Genomic DNA, 19,894 nt, shown 5'->3' with positions numbered 1-19,894 from the left:
GCTTTCACCTTGGAGTTTATGTTCACTGAATACATGATCCCTTGAGTAAAATCTAAAGGTACAACCTGTTAGAGATGAAGTGAGATGGTACAGGCAGGCTCCTCCAATCCAGACTCGAGATTTCCAAGAGAAATAACCATCTTCAGTGTTCTTAACTACCTCCAAGCCAGAATTCACCATTTTAGGCACCTGTTTGTGTTATGTTGTGGTTTCTAAGTGTTGTGCAATAAAAGACAAAAGTGATATGAGAAGAGTAACACTGAGGACCACTGATTTATGTGGACTGGAAACTTAGGAGAAGCAGAAAAAGGAGAAGGAATAAAGCTGGCCTGGTGCTCTCAATTATACTTGACCTGCTTTAGTTGAAGCAGTTCTGCTTGCCTCTGGCCACAAGCATTTCCTAATGTATTTTACCATTCAATATTGCAGCCTTTACTAGGACTTGAGTGGTGTTTGTGGGCTGATCCCTGCACAGTTCTCTTTTCAGACATCCTTTTGACTCTGAATAACCACCTGAGCACGAGTTTTTAAAGTTTTGAGATTACTTATGTCATTCTGAAAAATGAGATTCATACTGTGAAAATGCCCCTGGAAGCTACTCTGAAATATGTTCTAGATGTTTACAGTGTTCAGTCAAAGAACATTTGATTTTATTTATTGCCATGGAGTTGTGAGGCTCTGCTAAAATAAAGCACTCCTGAACCTGCTTAAGTCCATTTGACAAGATGCTTAAGACAAATTTTATCTTATTAATATAAAAAAGGAAATCCTTAAGAATTGTTATTAAATAATAAATTAGAAGAGATGATTGCTCATTCACAGCTGTCCTATATCAGCTTAATTTTGAGTGCAAGATGCAGAGGTTTACAGGTCTGTTTCTATGCAGACACTGAACTGAGCACTGCTGCTCAGTTCTCCTGAAGATTATTTTGGAGTTTAGCTTCAGTGAAATGCTTTGAAAGAACATATTTTTTAAAATGCTTATAAATTCCCTCTAGAAGTCACCCTCTTACTTTGCTGTCTCATGTTACAAACTCGAACATTTTAATTTGTAAGAGGTGTGTCTTTGATTGTTCATTACTCAAGAGAACCCTTGCCAGAGTGCCCAGAAATACAAGAGCAAGAAAGAGCACTGAGAGGTGGGGCAGCAGGGTGGCTGCCTAGCCCTCATCATCATCTCAAGGCTGATCTGGTAGGACTGGCTAAAAGGGTGACATAGGCCCCTGGGAGATTGCCAGCAGGTCACCAATTAATACTAATTGCATGGGAAAATACCGTGAGGGTGGTTCATCAGGGACTGGAATGAGTTCATAGCTGTGCTGCACCCAAGGGCTGTGTGTCCCTTGGTGTTTACTTCAAGAAGAAAACACAGTGTTGCTTGCTGCTCTATTCACTTGCAATGTTTCTAGATCTGGACTACAATTCATGTGGAGGAGCATGAAACATCTCACATCTATCACAGAGCTTGGCTTGTGAAGATTTGAGTTAAAGTGCAATATTCTAATTGCTGTCATCTTGAGCCAGACATTGCTTTTCATTTTCTCATAGGAAGGAAAACAAAGCTGAAGTTGCATGAACTATATGCACATGATAGTCCTTTCAAAACAAGAAAACTATGATTTTAAAAGGGCTTTTGGCTTTGCCTCTCTGATTTCCAAGGAAAGCTTTGCAGAAAACTGGGATTTAAGCTGCTGCTGTCTCCTCCTCTGCCTGGTGACAGCTGTAAACATCTGCTGAGGATGTCCTTTATTGTCTCATCCTCTCGTTGCTCATGAGGATCATGAAGCATCGTGCCTCCTTGAAAATGGAGCTGGATATGCTGTGGGGCAGGAGCGGACAGGCAGCGTGCTCAGGGGCTCTGGAGTGTGGTTAGCGGGGCCGAGAGCAGCTGCTGTGCGTGTGCTGTCCCGGGGATCAGGCACAGGGAGAGGGGCAGAGCCGCTTTATTTCCCGGCAGGTTTGGAGAGGCAGGTGGCAGCAGCCGGGCTGGGAAAGGCACGTTGCCCTGTCGGGGCACTGCGATTTCGCCTCTTCTTCTTCCTCTCGAAAAGGCAGACGAGGCTTCCAAGTCCTAAATTGCATTTTGTCTAACTCCTCCCCTATTCCGGCTGCTTGCTCATGCAACCACCCACGGATCCGAAACAAAAATGTGTGAAGCGAGGCAGGGAGGGTTCTTGCCAGCGCAGATCCCGGCTCCTCTCTGGGCCCCGCCGTGCGCTGCCGCTGCCTCACTCCTGGGCACGGCGGAGCTGTGCCTGACCATAAACACATCGGCATTTCTCTCCCATCCCTCCTCATCACCCTGTGCTCCAAGAGGAAGAACAAGAAGCAAAAGAGGTGCGGGGCTGCGGATGAGCGTGTCTTTGTGGCACCGCTCGCCGGGCGGGCTGACAGAGGCGGCATTGTTCGCGGGCTGTGCCCGCCTGGCAGCCGGGAAAGTGGGATCCGAGCCCTGCATGCGGGATGGGTGAGGCTGTGCCCGAAGGTGGGATCCGAGCCCTGCATTCGGGATCGGTGAGGCTGTGCCCGAAGGTGGGATACACTCCCTGCATACGGGATGGGTGAGGCTGTGCCCGAAGGTGGGATCCGAGCCCTGCATATGGGATCGGTGAGGCTGTGCCCGCCTGGCAGCCAGGAGAGGTGGGATCTGTGCCCTGCATTCGGGATCGGTGAGGCTGTGCCCGAAGGTGGGATCTGAGCCCTGCATACGGGATGGGTGAGCGGCCGGGACAAGGGTGAGCAGCTCCGAGAGCTGCGTTAATGCCCGGAGGGAGTTTCAGAGCTCAAACAGCTTCTCTTGGTATCTTCTGATACACAATGCAAAGAGGGTCTAGGACGAGGAGTCCTTGTTAACCAAAGGTAATATTTTTGTCTGTAGAGTAGCATAAGTTAGTGGCCATTGCTGCTGTTTGGTTGTTTATTAAAATAAGAGTGATACAGGGAGGAAAGTTATGAAGTGCCCTGTGCTCTGCAGGAGATTAAAGCGTCATTGTGCTGAGGGTTATTGAAGTTTGGCTGTTCCCTTTTATGTGGGCTTAGTTTGTGTTACCAGTAATAAGAAGATCTGTATGTGTTCCCATCTGAGGAAGAAAAGACTATTTAGTTTCCTTCTCCATCTTACTTTTTAAGCCAAAAGTTACTATTTATATGCAATATTAAATTAATTATGCTAATAGAAATACATTGATATATAAGCAAGGTAAATATTTCTTATTACCAGAGACAGTTCCTCACCTCTCAGGGTACTCCCTGGAGTACCATGCATCCTGTACAGTTATAAAAACATTAACATTTGTTGCACATACCTCAGCAGAAAGAAAAATCATTGTTGCATTTATTTTTCCAGCCACCTTGCAATAACTATGATTACACACTGTGCCAAACAGATTTTTCATTGTTGTGCCAGTATTTCTCATGTGCTCTTAGTACATCAATCCTATTTTAGTGGTTTTTAAATGACTATTTTTTTAGTTTCTAAGATATATTTTGTCCAAGTGTCGGCTGTTCATATTGCTGTCTGTTCTTTGTGGTTGACAAGTCTGTTTTTGAGAGTGTGTACTGCTATTTGGGATGATAACAAGTATGGTCTTAAAAGCACAAACCTTGTGGCTGTTGCTCATCTTTTGTGCCCAGGCTGACACGCTTTTGGGGTGAACGGGCTCAGCTGCATTGAAGACTCCCCACACAACTCTAAATCTGGAGCTCTTAACAACACAAGTGGTGTTTGGAAGGTCTTTTCCTAAGAAGGGGTTAAAATGAGGCGAGTGTGGTTTGTGCACTGAGGAACGTGACTGGGTTCTGCCAGTGCAGCGCCGTTTGTTCTGTGCAATTTGGGAGAACGCAGCTTGTACCTCCTGTTTGCCTGATGGCACGGAGCAGCCCCAGAGGACACACGCTGCTTTTGTGCTTCTGCTCAGTTTTAATCTTTAGGGAGCAACTGTTTCAAAGAATAAACACATTGCCTTGTAGGAGAAACTCCAGAAAACATCCTGCTGGTGACAGCGGCAGCCGCTGCCCATCATCCCTACGCTGCTCTGCCAAAAGCGGCGGGGCTCTGCGAGCTGGCCTGCCAACGGCTGGGAGCTGCAAACTCTGTGTTCCCGAGGATGGCCAGAGGAAAGCAGCTTTCAAAGAGCTGAAATAAGACTGTGAGGCTGCTAGCTGCTGGCTCAAAATGCAGAATCTGTTTATCCTGGCCCCCTCAGCCCAGGGATTTCTGGCATCCCCTTTCTGCAGCAGTGTCTTGCCCACTAATCCCTACACACCCCTCAGGCTGCTTGGTGGTGGGGCTGGTTGGGCACCAGGCAGGCAGGTAATGAGCCTGCTCACTCGCTCCATGCAGGCTTTTAGGTTAAATCAAAATTAGTTGTTTATTATTTTGAATACACTGCCTCATACTGGTGTAAAGCCTCTTACTTTTCTTCTACTGATTGGTTTTAACTGGCAAACAAAGTTTCATTTGCTGTTAGTTTAAAAAAGTGGAGTAAATACATGTCCCACACAAAATAATCCCACAAAATAATATTTGTTTGCTAGATGTTGCATGCCTCACTTATACAGAGACTTTAATAACCCATTTCCTTCAGAGTATATGACAGTAAGTGGGCAGGGTCAATTTAAAATAAATAGCTTTTGCTTATGAAGTTGACTTCAGTCTATTGTATATGTTTCTGTAAACAAAAAGATGCAGCAGAGTTTGGGATGGATATAAGCACAGACAGGGGTTTTGAGATAGTGTCTTAACCAGTGTTTCATCGGTTTTTCAGCCCAGAAGCTTTTGCTTCCTCACTGGGAGAGCCTGTATGAAAACCTGTGTGGATGACGTTATAAGGTAAGGAATACACCTTAGGTGTGCTCTTTAACTTCTTAATTTGCATTGCTACAGGATTTCTGTGTGAGAGGTTGCTGCACTATATCTAATTTCTTCTCAGAGAGACTCTGAGACTCTGTTGTTTCATAGTAACAAATAAATGAGCAAGACTGTTTACGGTGTAGATGATGATATGTCTTAAATGCTGTTGAATTTCAGCTTTTCTGCTACGAGCCTCAAATTGTCCCTGTGGGGAGAGGCTCTTGCTGTGTGTCTGGGGTCTCGCTGTCTTGCTGAGGTCTGGAGGACCTCCTGGTGCAGCATCACTCGCAGTGTTTTATCCAGCTTGGTAATGTTGCATTAAAACAGGGGTGTGCAGTGTGTTTTCTGGTGCCCAGAAGTATTGTCACCTCCTGGCATTCCCCTGCTAACGTTAGTGTCACCTTTCCTTCTGCACTGGTCCCTTTCTGGGTAGCAGTCCCCATCACCTCTCTTGCCCTGCAGACACGGTGCACTCCAGGCTTTTTTCCTCAGGCAGACTGATGATCAGTGAACAGCACCATTCTCACCTCCTCTCTCAGGGCCTCATGCACTGAGTCTCCAAATCATTTGTCAATAAATGAAGAATCTGTTTGAAATAAATTGATGAGGAAATGTGGAAGTCTTCTGTTCTGGGGTCCTAAAAGGCAGGCTTTCCTGCTAGGCAGTTCACAAGCCTGCATGCATATTGCAAAGTCTTAGCAGTGTTAGTATAGTACAGCTGTGCTGCATATTTCCTTCATCTACTTGTTTAGAGACACCCAGAATATTCATCTTAATCATTTCCGCTACATAGTAGGTACAGGAGGAAATACCAGGGAGAGCCCTGTCACTGGGAAAATGCATCATTTGAATGTGTAATGTAAATATTTTAGCTAAGCAAATGTAAACACTGTTTTGCCTTTAGGATGGGAAAAGGCTGTCGCAGTCAGAAACGAGCTGACATAAGAGTGACCCTGTATAGATGAGATACAAAATTGTGTTCACACATTTTGGTAATCAAAACAGAGCCCTTAATGAATTGCCTAGTGTGAAAGGAATTACAAACACAAATGTGCCTGACACAAGGCATTAGGAAGTTGCTGCTGTATTAATGCTAGAATGAAGGACTTTTCAGGATTCATGGGGATCCAAGGTCTGTGGGGAGGATGATGGGAGATAAGAGAGATAAGATGATGAGAGATGTGCTGTGGTGAGGGCTAAACAAAGGCTGGAGACTCTCTGGAGGGAAACCTAAACTTGTAAGTATGCTCTGAATGTCCATGCTTCTCCATGCCACTGACTATGAGTTGTTGAGTGAGTTGTGTTCATCATGCCAGGACAGTAAATTCAGAAGTTTTCAAGGGTTAGAAGATGGTAGAAGCAACAAATATGCTAGATTCAGTAAGAAGCACCTTATTGCATTCACAGCCATGCTGTGGTTTTTCAGCCAGTGGATTCAAAGGAAAGCAGAGTTCTTAGGGAGCTCAGAGTGGTTGCTCATCAGTTCTGCCTCAAATGGCTTTGTAAGTGTGTGAAGACTTATGTTCAAGTGGTGGTACTTGATGGAAACCAAACATGTCGTTTAACTTTTGGTACTGAAATTGGTCCTGAAAAACAGCATGGGATCCAGAATTCTCCCAGATCCCACTTGACTTCATTGTGCAGTAAATGGTCTTTGGGCATTCATCAGATTGCTAAGCCGAAGAAACATCTGGAGATGATTTTGTTGGCTGTATGTTCTAGCCCTTGAATTGTTAATGTCAGAGGAGGAAGAAACGACACAGAGGATTTGTCTAGACTCCATAGATTGCAAGAAACTAGTTAGATCTTATTTCTGAAGGCACAGGTTCATGTAAACACCCAAGTGAGTGAGCTTTCATTACTGGAATAGTTGGGGGATTTTTTTAAGGCTGATTTTTGCTTGTATTACCAACAATGTATAATATATTAACGTCTGCCTCACGTTTGCTATTCCTTTGTTGTAACAGCTGGAAATTTACATTTACACATAGGCCTCAGAGCTAAAAAATGTCATTCCCTAGGTTAAAAACCCATAATGATTTTTTTTGTTCTCCTTGATAGGGAGAACTGAAAACAAGGAAAAGACAAACAGGAAGGGTAGCCCCAGACGATAAAGGCTCTCAGTTGGAGCAAAGATTAATCATGTAGAGTGTGGCCTTGAAAGTGTCATTGTCTGCCACTACTACAGCAATTTAGCTATAGCCAAATGAGTAAATCTATCTATTTAATTATCTAAAGAAAGTAGAAGAAATCAAATAATAAACGTCATCAGTGAAAATACAATGGCTTTTTTTTCAGTACAGAGAAAATTAAAAGCCCCTCTTGTGTGGATGAAAAGTGTTCTGCATCGATGAGAGTAACTTCAACATTATCACTGAATCAAACTTGTGTTGCTAGAAAATCTAATCATTTTGTGCAATAACTTCTTTTAATTATTCTCTTGAATACAGATAATCCAAATCTCCTTTTTCTCCCATACAGATGTATCAGTTTGCATGGGAAAGCATTAATACAGTCAAGAGTAAGAACTTAATTTTTTTCCTTTATGGGCAGGAAGTTCATATACCTTTGCTAAAGGGCTGTATTGTGCCTTTTTAAAAAATAATTTTTAAAAAGGATTTAAAATTAGATGCTGTGTTTTAGCACAGGGAAAAAGTAGGAACAGATTGGTCTGTAGCGCTAAATTCACAGCATCATTTTTCTAAAATAAAGTTATATGATTTAAAAGCTGATGAGAGAGAGGGAATTTGAGAGATGGGAACTGCAATTGAAAAATTTTTGGAAGGAGATTGTAAACTTCAGGGCGGAAGGGAGTTAGATAAAAGAATCTGTGAGAGTGGGAATAATAATGTGAAGAGGAACAGACTGTGCTGGTGATATCTTTTGGCCAAGGTTTTGAAAAGAATTCAGAATATGATCTGCAATCCCTGTCTTTGAGGGGGGGAATGGGATTTTTTCCATTTACAGTAAAGTTGAGTGAGAATGTCATTGCTCCAGCTGTTAAAATATTTTGAATTCTACTTCAAACTGATTATTTATTGCAGTGTTAAAGTACAGACTATTGTGGACACAAGAAAAAGAGAAATTGGAATCAATCCCAAAAAGTGGGTTGAAAGTATAATTTATGCTTCCCTGAGAGGGAATGGGACTGCTTGTCCAGTTCAGCTCATTCCAGCCTAGTTCTCTGAGAGACTGCTTTTTAGGAAGCCTCTTTGGGTAGATACCGCTGGAGGTGAAGAAATCTCAAGGTTCAAATCTGCAAGGGAAGCTTGGAAGCCTCTGTGAAAGCCAGGGGTAAATAGGATGCATATTTTGAGGCTGGAAGTGCCATCTGAGTGTGACTTTGCAAAGCACGTGAGGACCACGGCATCCCAGGCATCTCTGGCACACACTTGAGAACAGAGCTGTGCAAGGCAGAGTTTCTGCAGAAGGTGGATGGGCTGCTTGGGCTGCTCCTGTGCCTGCAGCCTTTTCAGCAGCCTCTCTTTCCTCATGGTACTGAGCAGTACACCATCTTTGCCTGTACAGTCATTTCTATGTAACACAGTCTTCACATTCATATCTACATAGAACCAGCTCCAGGTGAATAGCAGTAACTTCAAGCATTAGGTAAATATGTCTGTGAAATGAATTTATCCTTCTGCTGTTTGGACTGTCAATAGCCATGGGCAATCTGCTGTCATCAGACTGACTTGGGTTCTTAGTTTTGCTTTTGTGGCACAGCCAATTCCATTTCAGTGGATGTGAATTAGAGAGAATATGCTCTAATAATATTTTATATTTACATGGCACATCTCATCCCAGAGGACTTTATAAATCATGTATATTCAACACCTCTGACCTTTCACAGTCCCTTCAGAGCTGGAGAACAAGCATTTTACAAAAGCAATAAAACCATAGGAATTTTTTCTCTGTAATACTGGGGGGAGCTCATTAATTACAGAATGAATTTTATGTTCCCTAAGCTACAGCTCCAGTTTGTAAAGACCTTTATTGAAAATTTCTTCAAGATAAGATGCATGATCCTGCATTTTGTGTACACCACGAACAAAGGGCTAATCCATCCTTTTAAAACTGGACCCCTGGAAATATTTCACTCTTGCGTCTAAATGAACATAAAAGTGTCACTACCTCTATACCTTGGCTGTCATTTTACCAGTAAATTCTCACCTCTTCCTGAAGGATCTGCCCAAAATGCCATAGTCTACCTTCCCCCTCAGCTGCTACACATCCTCCCATCTCAGTGTGAGAAATACAGCAAAATAGATGCATCAGAAAAACTATTTACTTGCTTTTGAGGAAGTCAAATGTGACTGATCCTCTGAGGTATCAAGCCGAAGAAATTCAGCATGTCTGTGCATTTGGTCAGCATATGCAGAGGAGGGATGAGCAGGGCCAAAGATACAAGGCAGATGAGGAGGAGGATGGTGATGAATTCATTGTCCTGGCACTTGGTGCCTCTTCCTGTAACATTAGGAGGATGACCCAAAGCCTGTGGCTATCAGTGTCTGTCCCTGCAGGGCTGGGTCAGTGAGGGACAGTGTGGGGCCCTTTGTCTTCCCAGAGCATCCTCCTTGTGGTGCACGGGGCTCAGCTTATGTGCAGGACTACCTCAGTGGGATGGGATTGCCTCTACTTTGAGAAAAAAACTCCAGAGGAGCTGCTTTCCTGAATTTTAAAGAAGAAAATGGACATGCAGCCTGTCTACATACAGTCTTTGCTTGGCCATTTTGTGGGTTGATTTGGGCCTTATTTAGTCTGTTGTTTTAAACAGAAGGACAACAACATTTCTATTCTAGTTGTACAATTCAGCAAATGGATTACAAAACCGCAGTTAAGTGTGACTGTCATGGATAGTAACTCAGTTAATAATAGATTAAAGAATCTTTAAGTCTTCTGTGTATTGTTTTGCCATTTGTCTCTCTTTGTAGCTTGTCTGGATTTAATATAGTTTATTCCATTTAGGAGCATTACTGAGACAAACCCCATTAAAGCAGGCATTATAGTCCTTGTTTTGATTAGCACTCAAGGCCACTAGATAATGATGCTTAAAAAAAAAATCTCTTCTTTCTCCCATGGTCATTAGCACTGTGATCATTGCCAACCTTCATACAACAGTGTAAGTTGTTTTTTTTTCCTAAATCTCAGAGCCAATTGTGAATGTCTGTAATATAGTCTGTGACATTTGAACTGTAACATTTATCTCAAAAATAGCAGTTCTTGCTCTTTCAGTGCTCATACTTGCAAGAAATTGGATCTTTATATGTAAGACAGTCAAAAAATATCACTTAACTAGCCAATATTTTTCAAAGCTATTTTATTGGGGTGATTTTTGTTTTTTTAGTTTCATGTTGTGGTGAGGCTTTCTAGACATTCAGGTATGCACATGTTCTTCTCAAACAACACCCTGACCAGGGAAAGACATTTGCACCACTCCTAACAATACCAGACCATTTCAGCCCTGGACTAATATGGGCAATTAAAATAATTTCCACACATCATGTTTAAACCAGTGACATGTAATTCTAGGACAAAGCCTCTCAGCACCTCTTTCCAGTATTCATCTGCACTCAGAGGATAAGCAGCTGCTATTACATGCTAATGTCTTTTGAGGGTGAATGGCCATTTTAGGGCATGTTATTAACTCTGTGCAAATCAGTGCATTTTCCATCTTAGTGTACAGAGCTGACTTCACATGCTGTTCCCTTTGCAGGTTTTAGTTCTGTTAGCCAAAAAGAAAAATGAGAAAAATTAGGCATTTGATGAGTTTGCGTTGGCATCTTGAAGGATGGGGCAGGTCCAACTGCAATTACATGTTCAGGCTGTGGGGACCAGACCTCTCACCTCACAGGCTTGTCAAGTTGCAGGTCTTAGGGCAAAAGGCCAGCCAGAACAACTATAATTTTTAATAACACAGCTGACTTATTTTACTTTATTGCTGTGCTTTACCTTATGTAGATGTACACCGGGTACCTGGAAAGAGGCACTCACTCTAGTGTTTGTTTTTTATCTTTTCAGACCCAAGTCACCCTATGTTCCCACTAACTTGCCAGATCCAGGTGTGGGAGCCCAGCAGACTCCTGAGATCCTTTGAGCTGCTCATTAAGTCCTCAGAGCAAGCTGGATGCTTCTTTGCATGAGCAAACTTCTCTATTGAGATAAAAATTCTTGCTTTTCTCCCCCTTCTCTTCCTCCTGAAAAGGAAAAAAATGAGTGCCCACACACACATACATACACACACACACACAAAAAAGTGATATAGCATACAGAGCTTTAGCATAGACTTGCTTTGGCTTAAGACTGGCTTGTTACTACCAAGAGTTTGTTTCCTGCTGTGGCCGTGATCCCCTAGCCTCTGCTCCAGAATTTAGGGGACTCGTGGGATGAGTGGCAAGGAGTGCCAAATGTATAAAATACTAATTTTGTTGAACTGTTCCATGATTCTCCAAACCTTCTCAGCACAGAAACCTTTTTTATCATATTGCAGCCCAAGCCACCTACTCTGTACTCTTCTGGTTTGGGCATTTAAATGAATTTTGCTCACTAAGGCATCCAGTTCTATTGTATTCCTACTATTTGTTTTGTCTAGCCTTGCTCAGAGTAGATAATTAATGCAGTAGTTAAAATACCATCATCTTAATGCTCTTTCCCATGGACGAAAACCTGCTTGTCTCAGAAGCTGTTATGCATGAACCATGTAGAAGAATTAGCTTCAGAGTGGAATAACCCTGGATTTATTATTCAACCAGTCACCACACTAACCTGTTTATTTTTCCTGTTATTATTCTTACCTAAGTATTTGCTACAGTTGAAAGGCATCTCCCAAAACAGAGGACAGAAGCAGATCACTGGAAGATGTTTTAAAAAATCCATTTTAAAAAAATGTAAATCCTCACTTGTGAATTCCTGATAAATGCTGAATAAATTCCCACAGTTCATAATTTCTCATTATTTATTTAATTTATACACCATTATAACTGTGAATGAGGCTTTACAAAACCACAGGGACACAATCTTTGCCCTAAAGAGATTGTAGCTGAAATTAGACACAACATATGACCAATTATTTCAATAGACAAAGCAGGATTACACCAGATAAAAATGGTTCTTGTTGCATATCTTGTGTACATTGTAAGCTTGTAATAATACAGTTATTTGGAAAAGACCTGTTTGTGCCCCTGAATGTGGTGATTTGTAACAAAACTCTAGAATAAAACCATCATTAGTGTTTGCTGGTTTAAACCAGAAAACCTGAGACACTAATGACTAATGGTTGCTTTCCTACAGGCAATTTAATTAAAGAACTGGATTTAATAGAGGATATATTCAGTATTCATTTCTAGCTACTGTGGCCTCCAAGGATCTTCAATTTTAGACCCATCTTGAAGATATTGTTTGCCTGGTGCATTTTATTGCATGGTGAAGGCAGAGCCTCTTGGAGGCTCTAACAGGACTCCACACTTTCTTCAGCCTAATCTTGGGCACACAGTGAATAATAAGATTTTTCTGAATTTTAAGTGAAGTGTCTTATTCCATACATATAGAGCTCTTTTCTTACTATTTAGTTACAAATACCAGTGTAATATTGTATATCCAGGAAAAAGCTATAATTGTGCAGTACATCATTGTTTAAGTGTTCCTCAGCAGAAGAGGCTACCATCCTCATACAAATACAGCATACACTTGTATCAAATCCTCAGGCTTTATTTTGACTTTGCATATTCAGACCTTTTTCTTGACAGGACTTTAGCTAATGAACTGAGGTTTGACCACTATTTCCAGAGCTCTGCCAGTACAGAGCTCATCCGATCCCCTCTCTAGATGAGGACAAGTGTCCATGGTGGGAGCAGGGTGGGCTGGGTGAGGGGAATGGGGCTGGAAACCTCCCCACCTTCTCCTCCCCTGCAGCAGGTCAGGGCTGGGGTTTTATTCCCCAGCAATTCACTCAGATAAAAAGAGGATTAGGGTACCTGCTTGCCTACCCCACAGGATTCTGGTGTGGCTAATTAGTCAATATTTGCACAGCTCTGAGAAAATTCTTTAAAGTGCCAATTATGAATAATAATTATCTTCTGAAGATGATTGGGAGTCCACGTTTGCATGTTGATTCAGGCCACAGGAGTCAGTCTTTCAAATAGCAGCTCTTATTTAAATGCCTTGCTGCTTCCTTATCTCATGTTGTGTGTTGTTTTTTTAAGGATGATGAGAAACATTAGTTTACCCTCAGGAAAGGCCAGGTCTGACTGTTTTTAATAATGAGTTATGTACTTAGTCACAGTAGGTAAATTTACAAACCAAGCAGGACACACTCGGAGATCGATTCTGTCTGTTGGGCAGATGGTTTAACACAAAACGTTCAGCAGGACAAGCCTGCTGAGACTTTAAAACAAATACTGCTAAGTAACATTGCCATAAGCCTCTTAATATGGTGGCAATGCCTGATTTACACTCTGCAGAGCTCCTACTTTATTTATATCTCATCTATTTACTGGCATGTAATAGATTTACTCTGGGAAGAGCTCGATCTGGGCAGGTTTGCTTTGAAGGCTGACATTTCCAGGTGGAACTTGTTCCAGAAAACAGTAACTAGTCCTCAGCACCAACTGCAGGGCACTGAGATATTTTATTAGTAACAGCACACCAGTATTAAAGACAAAGCAAGAACAGCCTACAAAAGAAGTCTGTGACTGGACTTCAAATTTTTGAGATTCCTGGAAACTTTCTGTTGCAGCAGAAATATTTTTTATTTTTCTTAAAATCTCTGGATTTTCTTGTCGTTTTAGAAATGTTACTCGTCTCTTTAACTGGATAGTAAGAGGCTTAATTATTTATTCTACTTTTATATGAGCTAATTGGAGAAGTGTTGCCTGTAATTTAGTTTTAATATTTGAGTCTGTATATCTGTATGTTACTGTTGCATTAAATAAAAGGAAATCGACAGTTGTACTTAATTCTACAGAGAGAACAAAATTTTGCCTCCAGTTACTATACAAGAGCAATTGGGAACAAAATTGGGCCAGAAGTTCCTTGCCTTCTATCTCTTTGCAGTAACATAAAATTTTAATGGAGAAAAATTACACCAAAAAAGAACACTTTGTTTAAAAATGTTCATAAAGGGAAAAGAACTTTTTTTTTTTTTTGCCTGAATAGAGTTCCTTTGATAGTTGTTTGCTAATTTTATGCTTATACATGTGTTCAGTAGCTGCATAGGGACATTAAACACAATGTTGATATGAGCCCACACATTGATGCTCCAGCAGAGGGGTCTTAAATATTCATATGATGACTGGATTTGTGTTGCTTTATTTGCTTCTTTTCTTTTCTACCCAAAGTCCTAAGCACCATCAGATAATTAAACATTACAGGGTCTGTGATAGTGAACATTTCTGAAAGTCTGGACATTAATTTTGTGTCCGGCCAGCTGGAAGGAGTGTGATGCTCTGGCATTGTTTCACTTGGAGAAAAGTGTTTTTCTGATATTAGACCAAAATGTTTCATCCCTGAATAAATCTTTATGGCTTTTGGAGAAGGATTTAAGTGCTAAGAGCATTCAGCTTTGTATAGGAAAGTACTTTAGAGGAAGATGTTTGTGCCTGTGCAGTAGTAAAGCATACCATTACTGGTGTGAGATTCAAGTGCAACTGAAAATTCCCAAATTTAGGCAAGTATCTGCAGGGCACCTTCAGGCCCCTTCAGCTGCTTATGCAGAAGCAGCTGGTGCCATTTGAGGTGCCCTGGTATGTTTTTCATCATTTCTTAATAGCTGTTTGAGAAGTGTGAGAATTGGCCCTGTGCCATGTCTACTGACCTCATCCAGGTGCAGATTTCATCTGCCTAAAGAGAGGGCAGTGAATGGTGTTTGAAATGCCATAAACTGTGCCCTTTGGCCTCCATCTGCTGCTCCAGAAGGACACACATCTCCTGCAGTTCATGCATCAAGTTGTTCTGATGCCTTGTGGAGGCTGACCTAGAACAGAGACTTTAACTAGACAGAGTTAAAGTAGGTATTTACTAAAAGACCTCAATGGACATGCTTTGGGCAGTACAAGAACCCAGCCAGGGCTACACGCAAGATGAACCCAAAATGGTTACAAAATGGACAACTGGTCACAGGGTCTCATAAGTTGTCCATTTGCATATTGGAGTTAATTGTCCAGTTATAGCTTTAGTTTATGAAGTCCCATCCTTCTTGTTTTTCTGTCTTCAGAAGAAGAAATTGTTTATGCTCCTGGGCCTGAAACTTGGATCATTTGTCCTTGGTCCCCTGCTAGGGAAGGAAATGTTTTGTCTACTTACTCTGTGAAGAAAGCTTACCTTCCCCTAATATGAAGCTCAGAACTACACACTAAAGCAGTACAGAATCTGAAAAACATAAAAGCTAAAACCTGAGGCATCAGTTCATCTCTGTGGACACATCTGCATGAACATCCAGACATCCTGGATGCCTTTAGGCAGCTCAGGCAGTTCTAGCTGCCAGTGTTTAGGCAACTAAATGGCCCCCTGGGCTGCATCCTGCATCTTTTGTGAGGCTCCATTGCCTGGTACCCCTGGAAACCAGGAGGCTCAGACACATCACTCACACACAGACACACTTGGGCACCTCACACACCTCACGATGGGTGGCTGACTGCCACACATCTGTCACAAGTGTGACACCTCACTGAGCCTGCAGAGCTGCCTGGGACTTGGCTGGGACAAAACAGAAAAACTATGGAAGGGCTGAGGAAGGAAGGAGAGAAAACTGTAGTTCTGCACGTGTGACTGCTGTGCTGTGCTCTGTAACTCAGCACTGTGGGTTTGATCTGTGGTCTCCCAGTTGTCCTGCCTTATCAGCATAGCCACAAAACAGCCACTGGGCAACTCAGCAAAGTCAGAAAGCTGCACCAGAGGGATGTCAATGGCCCTGAGTCTTGATCACTGGGCAGCCTCAGCCCAGTGGAAGAAATTGTGCATCCTGAAATGGCTGAAATGCCTGTCCTTCTGAGACAGCAGTGGGTACCCTGTGGTGACTGGCTTGTTTTCTGCATCTCTTTGGGCTGCCATAATTTCCCAACATCATTTTGCCTTTTCCTTTCCTTCGCTTCACCTGCGTTTGCCAGCAGTGCTGTCTTTGCCTATTAGCAGTTGTGTACCAGCTGCTGTGCTTTTCCTTTTTTTGGCAGTTTCCGTGCAGATTGTGCTTGCTTTTTTTTGCCCCAAACCTTTTTGGTGCATGTCAGCATTTTATCTGTTCACATGCACTAGGGAATGATAGGAGCCATGATCTATTTGGGTCAGTGCATGCCTGTAACAATTCCAAAAGGAGGGATTTTCTAAGAATAAATTCTCCAACGCCAATCTAGTTCTCATTCTTACCCACATAATATCTGTTAGCACCTTCTGCTATTTTTATACTTGTGAAACTGGGGTAGCGTGATGAGTCTGTTGTTTTTGCTTTCTTCCAGATGAACTAAGTCTTGCAATTCTTCTGTTGGTTGAATAACTCATGGAAATACATAGCAAAGCATGTAGTTTAGCAGCTGCCCCAAACTAATGTCTGCAATCATACATTTCAAGTCAGTTGAAAATTCAAAAAGGACTCTCTAAAAGGATGGCATGGTTGTTTTTTCTGAAAGTAGCACATAAATTTGGTATTGAATCAAAGTAAATGCAGAGCTAGATGACCTTTGTTCATCAGGCAGTTAGCCAGGTGTTCATTGCAGTCAAGAAAAATTTTCAACAAAAGGAAAAATTAATTTACTGTCACGGCCATCAAATCAACCTGTAAATGTTTCAGCTTTCAATAACTAATGGTCACTCTCTTGACTTACAAGTGGTTTCTTTGAAAACTGTTTCCTTCTGCAGAATTGGATTGCTTTGCAATAAAACTACGTCCCAAAGTGATGAAAAGGGATGAAAAAGCTTTTTTCACCATATAGCATTAGGTTATCCTTTAAAATGAACCTTGTTCAGGATGTATTACAAGAGGCCTGAGCATGGCACATTTCTCAAAGAATAAAGCAGATGAAATCCAGATTCCTTGGTTCAGGAATGAACCTGGAACCTGAACATGGTGTTATAACAGTGGTGTAATGCTAAATTGTAAAAAATAAGTAGTTGTTGAAATTCCTGGGTGGGATGTGGTGTATTGTAGCTGTATATGTTCTTCAGCTGACTGCTCATTATTGTGTATGTTTGTGTCTGGAATAGTGCTTAAGGCCATTTAACATATTTTAGGTGAACTCTTCTACTGCCTAACTCCTATCATTCCATTCTCTCTCTCAGAGAATGCTTTCTCAGCATCTGCTCTTTGTATTTCTGACATGTGCTTTCTTCACCACTTGGGCATCCTGATACCAATAGGCCATAACCAAAGTAATCAATACACGTTGTTATCAGTGTTGGTAGTTTTTTTTAAGTCTTTTAAAAAGAGTTTGTGTGGGTGTTTGATGGGCACATTATTACAGAAAAATAATCCAAAGGAGGAGTGATAAAAGGCTGCCCAGGGTGGGAAACACTCAGTGAATAGTCAGGGTGGCCATGCTCTCTGCTAGAAGCACCAAGCTCATGGAGCTGTGGCACTGTGGCAGCACTGTGTGGCCTTTGGAAAGGAGGAGGGGGCAGCTGTGGAAGGAGGAACAAGGTTTGGTGGGCTGCAGAGGGTGGGTGAAGGTGCCAAGAGGAGGCAGGATAACAGAGGTGGAGGCTCTCTGGCCATGCAGGAGCAGAGGCAGGACCTGCTTTTGTGGGCCCAGGCCTGCTGTGCCTGCTGTGGTCACACCCACACAGCTGGAGACTCCTCAGCTGCTGGGGGAATGACACCTGCTTATGTGATCAGTCCTACAAAGGTTTTCAGCTTGTTATCTGGTGAAAGATAACATACATCACTGGTGAAAGACTGTTCTTACCTGGTCTGTCTTGACTGTCTCTCCTGTCTCTGGAGAGCAGTTATCCTGTATCCTGACAGGCTTTCATCAAATCTCAGTCTTCTCTTTCAAAACCTTAACAGACCTACATTCTGTGGGGGAAAAGTAATGATTTGGGTCAGCACAGCAGAGAAACCTGAGAGAAGCAAAGCCCAGCTGGTTATTGATTGCATGAAGTGATGCAACTCTGCTTATCCTGCCTACCTGCCACTGCTTCTCTGTCATCGTGCTTTGGCAGCTCGTAACTCAAGGTAGCAGCAAAACTTTTTGCAGGAGACTTGATGTATTTGTCCTTCTCTCTGCAGTGCTGCCCATCTTGTAGAGCCTCCTGTGACAGTAATGCTGATGATGACACAGGAAAGCACAGAGGCAGAGAAGTCTCGAAGCAATAGTGATGCTTAAACTGCAGAAAAACCCAATGCCAACAGGCAACAAGAAGAACACACTGGAGAAAGGGGGGGAAAGGGATTTTCTTTAGTCATTTGTTATTCAACAAATTTGAGTTTACAAGCCACAGGCCAAATTCTGTCTTCTGATTCTTGCTTTAATGCAGGAGGAGGGTATTTTTACTAGGGATCATGATTTATTCATGTTAAGGAAATGCTTTTTTAAGCCAAGTTCAGGCTACAAAGGGGTAGTTAGTAGATGACATTCAGACTGGAGATTTCCCTTGAAACAACAGGAGAAAGTATTTATTTTATGAAGTCCACTTCCCTTCACAGACAGGTTCCTACCATGTAATATCCAACAGCCAGGAAAAAGAGCCCAATACTGTGACAGGCTGGATATGCAAATGCAATATTCATACAAAGCTTTATGAAGGGTTTCTTTTCCACGGTGTGTGAACAACCAAACATCTCAATTAAATCAAGAAGGGGAAGACCTGGTTTTCGTTAGCTGTGAAGACTTTCAGAATTACATTAGTTGCAGTTGATTAGATCTCATAATTGCATTTGCTGTGTGTCAGGATGAAGCAGTAAGGGGTTTGGCTGTGTTGAGGGGGGTGGTACCCAGCTCGTAGATCACTCCTGCAGGACTCATGATTAGTTTCTGCTGCCTGGGTCTGTTGGGGTCAAGCCCAAGGTTTTATATTTCACTCTCCAGAGCAGGAGAGAAGGTGGATGAAATGCACCATGTGTCACAACGTTGGGGTGGGGGACAGGACAGGATTTTGCCTCCCTGCTCCATGCTGCTGCAGGTGCCAAGCAGGACGCTGCCTGTGGCTCAGTGGAGAGGTGAATCCACAGGATATTCTGGACTGTCAAAAGCAAGTGATGCTTTCATTTACCCCAGCTCTGCTTCCAGTTGAAAGGGCAGAACAATGTCATTATGCTGGTCTCAGGGAGAAATTGCAATGAAATTGTGCCACAGAGTGAGGCTGTGAAGAGGTGTGGTCTGTCAGGGCTGCTCCTGCTGCCCAAAGGTTTAGTTATCCGCATTGTCTGGTGTGATGGGTCAGCTCAGAGCAGTGCATCTGAGGCCCTTCCCAGTGGGTCAGCACACATTAACCTCCCCTGGTTTTGTCCATGATTTATAGATATCTCCTCTCCTAATTCTAGGTCTCTGAAAGGTCAGTGCTCTGTCAGAGATGAGGGATGACCTTCACAGCTCACTTTGAAGGTACCCCTCTCTCCACAGGAAGAAGTGAGTCGTTACTGATCATGCAGAGCATGGAGGCAGCCAGCTTAGATTATTTTTACAAGATTGAATTAAGGTGGCACCTTCCCTCAGGGAACACACAGCTGGGTTTGCAACTCAGAGAAAACAAAGATCACGGAGAGGCGGCACTGAGTGGGGACACCAGGTACCTGGATAAGTTGCAAGAACTCTTCAAAACCCACCAAATCCTTCTTTATCTTGGACATTTTTTCATGAAAATGAAGTTATTGAGACAGGGATTCTCTCATGTGCTGTCTTGGTTTTATCTTGACAAAAAGTAAACTCTTTAAGACAGGGACATCTCCAGCAATGACGAAGGCCCTGCATATATGCACCAAATGCTTAAGAAAAGCTGACATTCCTAATGAGATACAAATGCTAAAAAGTTTAAAATTATTTTATTGAATCAATTAAAGTGAAATGAAATTTGGGCTTGAAATAACACTGCACCTACACAAAGCACATTGTAAGGTGAACT

At 42.4% G+C, this 19,894-nt stretch overlaps 1 protein-coding gene across 7 annotated transcripts in view; it reads left to right on the top strand.

Moving 5' to 3' along the window:
* Window positions 1-19,894, top strand: part of PAG1 (phosphoprotein membrane anchor with glycosphingolipid microdomains 1) — a 103,905-nt gene that overhangs the window by 58,427 nt on the left and 25,584 nt on the right. For 5 of the 7 annotated variants that reach the window (XM_064706270.1, XM_064706269.1, XM_064706272.1 and 2 more), the window contains one exon: window positions 4,767-4,831. The gene's annotated coding sequence lies outside the window, so the exon portion shown is untranslated. Of the gene's footprint in view, window positions 1-2,187; window positions 2,338-2,775; window positions 2,860-4,766; window positions 4,832-19,894 lie in introns of those variants that run through there. The other 2 variants (XM_064706274.1, XM_064706275.1) reach the window with 2 other exon arrangements.

The sequence above is a fragment of the Zonotrichia leucophrys genome, chromosome 2, assembly GCF_028769735.1.
Source record: "Zonotrichia leucophrys gambelii isolate GWCS_2022_RI chromosome 2, RI_Zleu_2.0, whole genome shotgun sequence".
NCBI lineage: Eukaryota > Metazoa > Chordata > Aves > Passeriformes > Passerellidae > Zonotrichia > Zonotrichia leucophrys.
The sequence above is the reverse complement of the archived record's forward strand: the minus strand, read 5'-3'. Positions and strand labels throughout refer to the sequence as shown.